A 9,162-nucleotide genomic window follows, 5' to 3' on the forward strand; every position below is an offset into this window, starting at 1 on the left:
TAGAGATAATATGAGCATTCAAGAAAGCTGCATGTGGAATCTAATGTGACTTTGGAATGCACCGGCAGCTTTGTGAACTAACTTATTTTACTGTTTTTCTTTTCATTATGCAACATTGAATTTTTATCAGCTTCTATTTGTGTCTTAATCATTACATTTACACCTAAAACATATTTAAATTTTAATTTTCACTTAAATTTATATGTTTCTAACTGTTGAGTATACTTAATAATTTACACACATGCTCACACTTTTAATTCATGTATGGTATACCTTTCTCTCTGTCTCTTTCTCCCCTCCAACACCCTACTCTTCTATCTCTAGGAACACTCTCACACACGTTCACGACCAAGGAGAATTGATCAGTTATTTAAAATGAAGTGATTGTCTTCTAATTTGAATTATTTTTTTGTCTGAATAATGTTGGTTTGTTCAATACAGCTCAACCTGTATGCTAGTTTAAATATAAGCAAAATATATTATGTGAAATAAAATAAAAATTCTTTACATTTTATAGGATTTTATAGGAAGATATTATGTTTTTAAAAATGACTTCCTTACTCTTGAGGTTAAGCATAAAAATGGATTCACAAGAGGCAAAATCAAATCAAGCAATTCCTTTCTATGTGATCTATTTCTGTTTCTATTGATGAAAAAGAAGGGTTTAACAGCATGTATTCTGGAGTAGGAAAGCGTATGTTGAAAGAAGAAACTCTTACACAAGCACGGGACTTTGTAACTTGATGTAGGAATTATGCTTTTATCAAATGAATATCATTTAATATTGATTTACAACTGTATTTTTACTTTGGAAATTCTTCTGAAGTAAATATGTGAAAGGAGTGGACCGTGAATAAGCTGTAAAGACATTCTTAACAGCAATGCAGAGAATAATAGTATTTTTGTACAAATAAGAAGTGCCGTTCTAGGGACTTTGTTAGATTCCAAATAATAACTTAGTCCTTCCAGGTAAAATATAGTTTATGAATATTTATTAGCCTAGAGGTGACTTACGTTATCTTGCTAAATTTGCAGTGTTAGACATACAGATAACAACCCTGAAGCTAGTTTTACCACAAATGTGTGACTGAATGTGTGTTTGTATGTTATTGGAAAAAAAATAAGAAGTTTACACACAAAATTTTTAACAAGTTTTCCCATGTGGAGAGATTAAATCCTATTTTTATTTTCTTTATTTTGATTTTATTGTTAAGTATTATTTCTTTCTGTCTTCAGTCTACATATATGTGAGATATAATAAAGTTAATATCAAAGACTAGGTTTAGTCTTATATTTGAACACTACAAACAGCCCTTGCAGTCTTATTGAAGGCACAAGACCCCAACTCAAATTTATAAAATGTCCTTTACCTAGATTGGTTGTTGGTGCTTAAAACTATATATTTGACTTTTCGTTCTTTTGAATATTTAAAATTCCACATTAAATATCCAGAGGGTAAGGCTACTAAAAATGTAGAATACAATACAGGGAATACAGGAATTAGTGTCTCAAGAAATAGGCAAGAAATATAGAAAGGAGATAGAAGAAAGGAGAAACTTCATGCTCTTTCAATTTTGCTTAGACTTTGCAATGACAAAACCCATGACATCCACACAGATACATTTTCAACTCAATTTAAGAATGAATAATTTGTATTCCTAACTAAAGTTTAAAGTGCTTTTCTTTTCTTTTTTTTCCACTTTTTCTTTTTCTTTTTTTCTTTTTTTTTAAATTATACTTTAAGTTCTAGGGTACATGTGGATAACGTGCAGGTTTGTTACATATGTATACTTGTGCCATGTTGGCGTGCTGCACCCAAAAACTCGTCAGCACCCATCAACTCGTCATTTACATCAGGTATAACTCCCAATGCAATCCCTCTCCCCTCCCCCCTCCCCATGATAGGCCCCGATGTATGATGTTCCCCTTCCCGAGTCCAAGTGATCTCATTGTTCAGTTCCCACCTATGAGTGAGAACATGCGGTGTTTGGTTTTCTGTTCTTGTGATAGTTTGCTGAGAATGATGGTTTCCAGCTGCATCCATGTCCCTACAAAGGACACAAACTCATCCTTTTTTATGGCTGCATAGTATTCCATGGTGTATATGTGCCACATTTTCTTAATCCAGTCTGTCACTGATGGACATTTGGGTTGATTCCAAGTCTTTGCTATTGTGAATAGTGCCGCAATAAACACACGTGTGCATGTGTCTTTATAGCAGCATGATTTATAATCCTTTGGGTATATCCCCAGTAATGGGATGGCTGGGTCATATGGTACTTCTAGTTCTAGATCCTTGAGGAATCGCCATACTGTTTTCCATAATGGTTGAACTAGTTTACAATCCCACCAATAGTGTAAAAGTGTTCCTATTTCTCCACATCCTCTCCAGCACCTGTTGTTTCCTGACTTTGTAATGATTGCCATTCTAACTGGTGTGAGATGGTATCTCATTGTGGTTTTGATTTGCATTTCTCTGATGGCCAGTGATGATGAGCATTTTTCATGTGTCTGTTGGCTGGGAAGCGCAAGGGGGAAGGGAATCACTTAAAGTGCTTTTCAATTGGAAGTTTCCATTTAAAGTTATGATTCTCAGTGATTTAAAAGGTGATACACTAGGCAAATATCAAAACAATCAACTTTTTCTTTGTTGAAGACACAATGGGATTGAAAGAGGGTATTTTCTCATTGTAATATAAGTTGCATAGACTAATCAAAGAAGGGATGTAATACAGATGAATTTTCAAACCACAAATCCTCATACCTAGCTCTCTCTTTCTCTCTCTCTACATATATATATATATATATATATATATATATATATATATATATATATATTCCATTAAAGTCAATTTGTATTATCTAGACGTACATTCACTATTACAGACATCATAAAGTATTTCTTGTGTTGGGGCATCATATTCAAAGATCTATTGAAATATTTATCATGAAGTGAACTGTTTATTTTTATTTATTTTAGTTTCCCCAAAATTCTAATGCAAATTTTTCCACTCAGTTTCAATAACTGTGCTCAGACTGGTTTTCCCTACATTACCATCTATATTTTTCTAGATATGGACAGAGAAAGGTTTTTTGACAGAAAATTTTGGATATAAAAAAGCAATGGAGTGCATAAATGTCCCAAAATATCTCATTTATGAAAAAGAAATATAACTGGTTGACTGAGCTAAAGTGGACCCATACTGTTAAATATTTGATAACCTCCACTACAATAGACTCAACAACAGAAGAGTTTTCATTTATGTAGCAACAACTACACATCCAATTCAATACACGTACCTGAGCAGTTCTCATACCTCAGCTTGATTTCTTTAGAAGTTATTTCTCTTTGGAATAGAATTGTATGTTTTTAGTAATAGGTATACAATAGAAATTAATAAATGTAGTATTAAAATTGCTTGCCTACTATTTTGAGAAGAGAAAGAAGAAAGAAAGAAAAAGAAAGAAAGAAAGAAAGAAAGAAAGAAAGAAAGAAAGAAAGAAAGAAAGAAAGAAAGAAAGAAAGAAAGAAAGAAAGGGAAAGAAAGAGAAGGAAGAGGAGGAGAAGGAGGAGTTGGAGAAGGAGAAGAACAAAAGAAGGAAGGAAGGAAGGAAGGAAGGAAGGAAGGAAGGAAGGAAGGAAGGAAGGAAGGAAGGAAGGAAGGAAGGGAGGGAGGGAGGGAGGGAGGGAGGGAAGGAGGGAGGGAGGGAGGAAGGGAGGAAGGAAGGAAGGAAAGAAAAAAACATGGAGGAAAGAAAGACCTTTCAAATACCATGCTATTTAATGATATGTTTAACGTTAAATGGTTAACATTTTCTAATACATTGAAATAGGGATGAACTAATTCATGAAAAACAGGGAAAAATAAATATCCAGAGGGAAAATGTTGATAAATTCAACTGGCTTAAAAGCTTGATATATATTGCAGAACAAAGTGACTCTGATCAAAAATAATCTACTACATATTTTAAAATAACTGAGATACTAAATTTTGAATGTTTCACCACAAAAGATTAAATAAGTGAGGTGTTATATGTATTAATCAGCTTGGCTTAGTCATTCTCCATTGTTCGCATATAACAAATCACCACCTTGTACCACATAATGTATACAACTATGATTCATCAATTAAAAATAATATTAATGCAAAAATTTAGATCACCATCACAAAATAAATAACTCTAAAAATTGAAATATATGTATATTACTAATTAGTGTGCAAATAAATGAGCAGAGAGATAATTTCAGAAATATACCAATTGGACTCTTAATTTAAGAAGGCTTTATTGTTTTTATATTTGCATTGCTCAAACATTGGTGAATAATAAACATTTAAGCATGATCTATTTTGTCTTACCCCGATGGCATTTTTTGTTTGTCATATGACAAACTCTTGTTTGTAATGTTATTTATTTATATTTTGACCATTGCTTCTGAATCATAAACATCTTTCAGAGAAGAAAAGATTCCGTATGGAGAATCCGTTTCTCCAATACCCTAAATGTAGGAGGTTGATACTTAGAATTTACAAATATTACTTAAAAATACAGTATTTTAATGTTCAATGTTATAGCTATAATTAACGTTATAAAAAGTTCTTCTCACTTTTTCTCCCTATTTTAAGAATTGGTGACTGAATTTAAGCTTACATAAAGATGTGATATGATTTATAAGAGAATAATCTCTATCTGATAAAACTTCAGGCATATTTTACTACTTGATAACTTAAATACAAGCAAAATTCTCTGTAATACTCTAGCCATCTTTAACGTAGGAGAGAAGCAGTTGGGTAGCAAATTAGCTTTTCTGTGTCAGTGTGGTCGGAGCAACCATGTAAACAAAGAAATCTGCTAATCAAAAGCAATTTCTCATGAAACAAAGACAGCAGCTAATTGAGAGCATCTGAGGCTAAAATAAGATTAACTTCAAAATGAAAACTCTTGCAGCTTCTTGTAGGAAAGCTGTTGGGATAATAGAAAGCTTACAGCAGTTTAGAAGTGAAAAATCTTCATAGAAATGCTATTTCTCACTCTGGCAAAATATTATTACAAATTCGTAATTAACTTTCTCTCTAGTAAAACTGCTTGATAACACATAAGAAAATGACAAAAATGAATCCCTGAGGGTTTAGAATAGGAGGGCATATTTTAGGCAAATCTATGATACAGTGAGCCTTCCATTGCCTGCTTGTTGGGCCTTGCACAGCTGCTGTTTGTGCTGAAGTGCAGAGGTGCATATTCTCGTGGGCTCTGACCCTCTTTTGCACCAGTGGAAAAGGCTACTGCTACAGCGACAGCCGCAGCTTGTTACTTGGGAAGAGTAACAGGATTGAAGGCAGGCCTGAAAGTGGGGGAGGATGAGAAGAGATGAGGAAAGTGCCGGCAGCAGTAAACGCATGGACACATCTTGTGCTGAGTAAAGATTACACGACAGTGCTTCTCAGAGCCAAACTTAATGGGTTAAAAATAGAAAATGAGTTAAAAGATGGGATTTTATCAAAAGAAGAGGCAGAAGTTAGTGTCGCTTTTACCACATAGCACAGATAGGGTGAAAAGGATTTCAAAGTAATAGATTTAGACATGCACTAAAATAGGACAAAGCCGAAATATATTGGTGTCTCAGAGCTCTTGGTTCCATTTTGTGTAAAAATTGAAATACTACATCAACCCTGTTTTTAAGAATATATATGTATGCATACAACATAGAAATATAAAAAATACATATACGTATATAAATATGTATATTAAGAGTTTAAATAGATATACACGCATATACACAAACACACATATACCTTACTACATAAACAAATTTTGTTAACTAATTATTAATAACATCACATATATTATACAATTATATGTAATATACATTATATGTATATAGTTATACATAGATATTGAAATAGATTATGTACATGCATATGTATAAATGTACAGTATATACACAGCGTGATAGATAAGGGGGAGGGAGGGCATATCTATGAATGTATAATATATACATAACTTGACAGCTAAGGGGAGGGAGAGGTAGAGAAGAGAAAGAAGGAAAAAAAAAAGGAGGAGAAGAAGAGGAGGAGGAACGGTAGGGAAAGGTGAGGGAAGGAGAAGAAAAGGAAAGAATAATGGCCACTTCTCAACATAGGATCAAAATGGAATATATAGAGATAAAAGTTGCTTTATTTTTCCATTTCTTAGGTACTTCTAGTTTTAAGCTCAATCTCTTGTTTAACTCCTAGTTAAGCACTCTCTCACCTCCCCCAGGCATTTCTCTGCCTGCAATTTCTTTCTTCTCTTACCAGAAATGATCCACAGGACCTCATATATCCTTCTTATATTGACAGAAAGGAATCAATGCTAAGGTGATTTTTCCCCCTGCTTTTTCATATTGTGGTCTTTCTTCTTTTCTATTTTCATATCACAAACAATGCAAAGTGGGTGCTTGAGGGGAGCGGGTGGTTTACTCCGGTTGAATCTGCCCTACATCAGCTCTTACTGGCACCAATGATCCTCAGAGGTTCAGATGTCTTCTCCAGCTGCTCCTGGGTTGATCTGTTCACATTGCAGCCTCTAGTGTGAGTTTTCCTGGCTTACAACACAGTAACCACGAAGCAGGCACACAGGTTCGTAATTCTTTTTTTTTTTTTTTTTTGATTGTTTGTTTGTTTGTTTGTTTTTGAGACGGAGTCTCGCTCTGTCTCCCAGGCTGGAGTGCAGTGGCGCGATCTAGGCTCACTGCAAGCTCCGCCTCCCGGGTTCCCGCCATTCTCCTGCCTCAGCCTCCTGAGTAGCTGGGACTACAGGCGCCCGCCACCGCGCCCGGCTAATTTTTTGTATTTTTAGTAGAGACGGGGTTTCACCGTGGTCTCGATCTCCTGACCTTGTGATCCGCCCGCCTCGGCCTCCCAAAGTGCTGGGATTACAGGCGTGAGCCACCGCGCCCGGCCTACAGGTTCGTAATTCTTGACTACCTTTGGAATCTCCTTAAATACAGGCAAATCTGCGGCTCTCTTCATCCCTTTGTTGATATGAGGACAACCATGGTGAAGACCACATAGGCCTTACATCTGCCTAGACCTGCGAGGTAGTTATTTTTTCTCTACTGTGGTTGACTGCCCCATTTTAGGGAAGGACAGTCACCTAGGTTGCCGTCTTCAGTAGTTTCATATAAGTGAGAAAAAAATCTCTATGAAATTTCACGTTACCTATCTGGGCAATTTATCATCTCCAGTACACGTTGTAATCATTCAAAGGGGAACAATAATCAGAGGCTCTCATTCCTGTCACAATTCTCTCTTTTCTTTTTACAAGTGTCCCACCTCATCATCCCTGCCTAGCAAGGAATATTAGATTTTCTTTTTGTGTTAGGAAAATTGCTCTATTATCACCAAACATCATTTTCCTAATTATATTATCATTGTGATAAACTTTGAAAACATTGAGAATTAACTCTTAATTTGAAAAGTTGTTTTTTGTTGTTGTTTTTTTGTTGTTTTGGTTTTTTTCCCAGAATCAAAACAAGCAAAAGAAAACAAAAAACAATTAAGCCTGAAGAGGTGATTCTGGGATGACAGTGGGACAGAAAACACCAGGAACCTGTCTCCTTACCAGGACAACAATGCAATAGCAGAATGTCTCGGATGTGCCAATTATGAAACTCAGGTCTACTGAAAGCTTGAAACTTCCATCACAAGAATTCGATGGCAAATTACAGTTAGTTTCACTCAATTTTTTGCTCATATCACAGCGGCAGCTATCCATTCATTCTTCTACCCCAGACCCATGGTAAGCAGCCTGCACATATTCCTGGAGGAGCTTGCACAGCTTGTTGGAGCCATCTAGGCAATAAAGATCCTATCCTACAAGTATCAGAGATCCATATTTGGATTATGAATTGCTGCTTCTAACCAAGGGAGTATAAACACAAAGGTACTTCTATGGTCACTATGATTATGACCACTGTGACCACTATGCACACCCGTCATTGCTGCAACCTGCCTGCCTCCCCAGAGACATCCAGGAGATTTCAAAGGCAAGTGTGCCTTCTTCTCTCCCACATTCATTTTTTTCTCTTTTTCTATTATTGATAACCAGAAATTAAAGACTAGGACACTCCAAAAAACGCATATAAGGGTGAAATTGGAAAGATATCATGCACACCAGAGAAAGTCAAAGACTGGAAAAAAAAAAAAGAAAACCTGAAATGACATTAAGTTTTTACCCCTCAGGCTGATCTTTAGCAGACAGATAGCATACCATAATCCAAAGCACAACAAACAAAACAAAACAAAAACAACAAACTCTGGGGAAGGGGTAGAATTCACTCTTTGGAATTGCTACAATACTAGTTTCAAATGTCTGATTTGTAGAACAAAAACAAAAACAAAATTATAAGATATAAAAAGAAACAGGGAAGTGTGGCGAATTCAATGGAAATAAAATAACTAAAACTGTACCTGAAAAAGGTGATGATGCATTAAAGACTTTAAAACAATAGTTTTAAAAATACTCAAGAAACTAAAGGAAGAGGTGGAGAAAGACGAGAAAATTATATACAAACAGAAAGTAAATATCAATGTAAAAATAGCAAACCTAAAAAAAATCACAAAAAAATTCTAGCAAGGAAAAATATAATAAATTTTTAAAATAATAATAAAAAAGTTATCAGGAATTCAAAGGCAGATTTTAACAGGCAGAAGAAAGAAACAGTTGAAGACAGAACAATTGAAATTATTGAGTTTGAGGAACAGAAAGAAAGAGATCAAAGTCAAAAGAGTCTTAAAAACCTGTGGGACAGGAACACAATCAAGTTGAGCAAAATGCATTGTGAGAATCTCAGAAACAACAACAACAATAACAACAACAGATCAAGCAAGAAAGAACAGAGAGAGCGAATATTCCAAGAAATAATGGTAGGATGAACTTTAAAAGATTCACAATAAAACTCATTATAATTAAAATCTCAAAAGAAAAAAAAATTAAAAAGTAACAAGGGAGAAGCAACTTGTCACATAAAAGGGATCCTCAATAAGATCATTGGCAGATTTATCATCAGAAACTTTGGAGGCCAGATAGCATTGAACTAATATACTCAAAAGGCTAAAGATAAGATGAAATAAAATAAAGTGTCAACCAAGAGTCCTGTATCTGTCAAAACTGTTCTTCAAA

At 34.9% G+C, this 9,162-nt stretch overlaps 1 long non-coding RNA gene across 1 annotated transcript in view; it reads left to right on the top strand.

Moving 5' to 3' along the window:
* The window catches only part of LOC139362148 (uncharacterized), a 28,497-nt gene extending 21,419 nt beyond the window's left edge, over positions 1–7,078 (top strand). The window contains exons 2-3 of the long non-coding RNA XR_011620485.1: positions 6,430–6,617; positions 6,989–7,078. This is a non-coding gene — a long non-coding RNA (uncharacterized lncRNA). The remainder of the gene's footprint in view (positions 1–6,429; positions 6,618–6,988) is intronic.
* Positions 7,079–9,162: the final 2,084 nt, after the last annotated feature.

Source organism: Macaca nemestrina, chromosome 3, assembly GCF_043159975.1.
Source record: "Macaca nemestrina isolate mMacNem1 chromosome 3, mMacNem.hap1, whole genome shotgun sequence".
Classification (NCBI taxonomy): domain Eukaryota; kingdom Metazoa; phylum Chordata; class Mammalia; order Primates; family Cercopithecidae; genus Macaca; species Macaca nemestrina.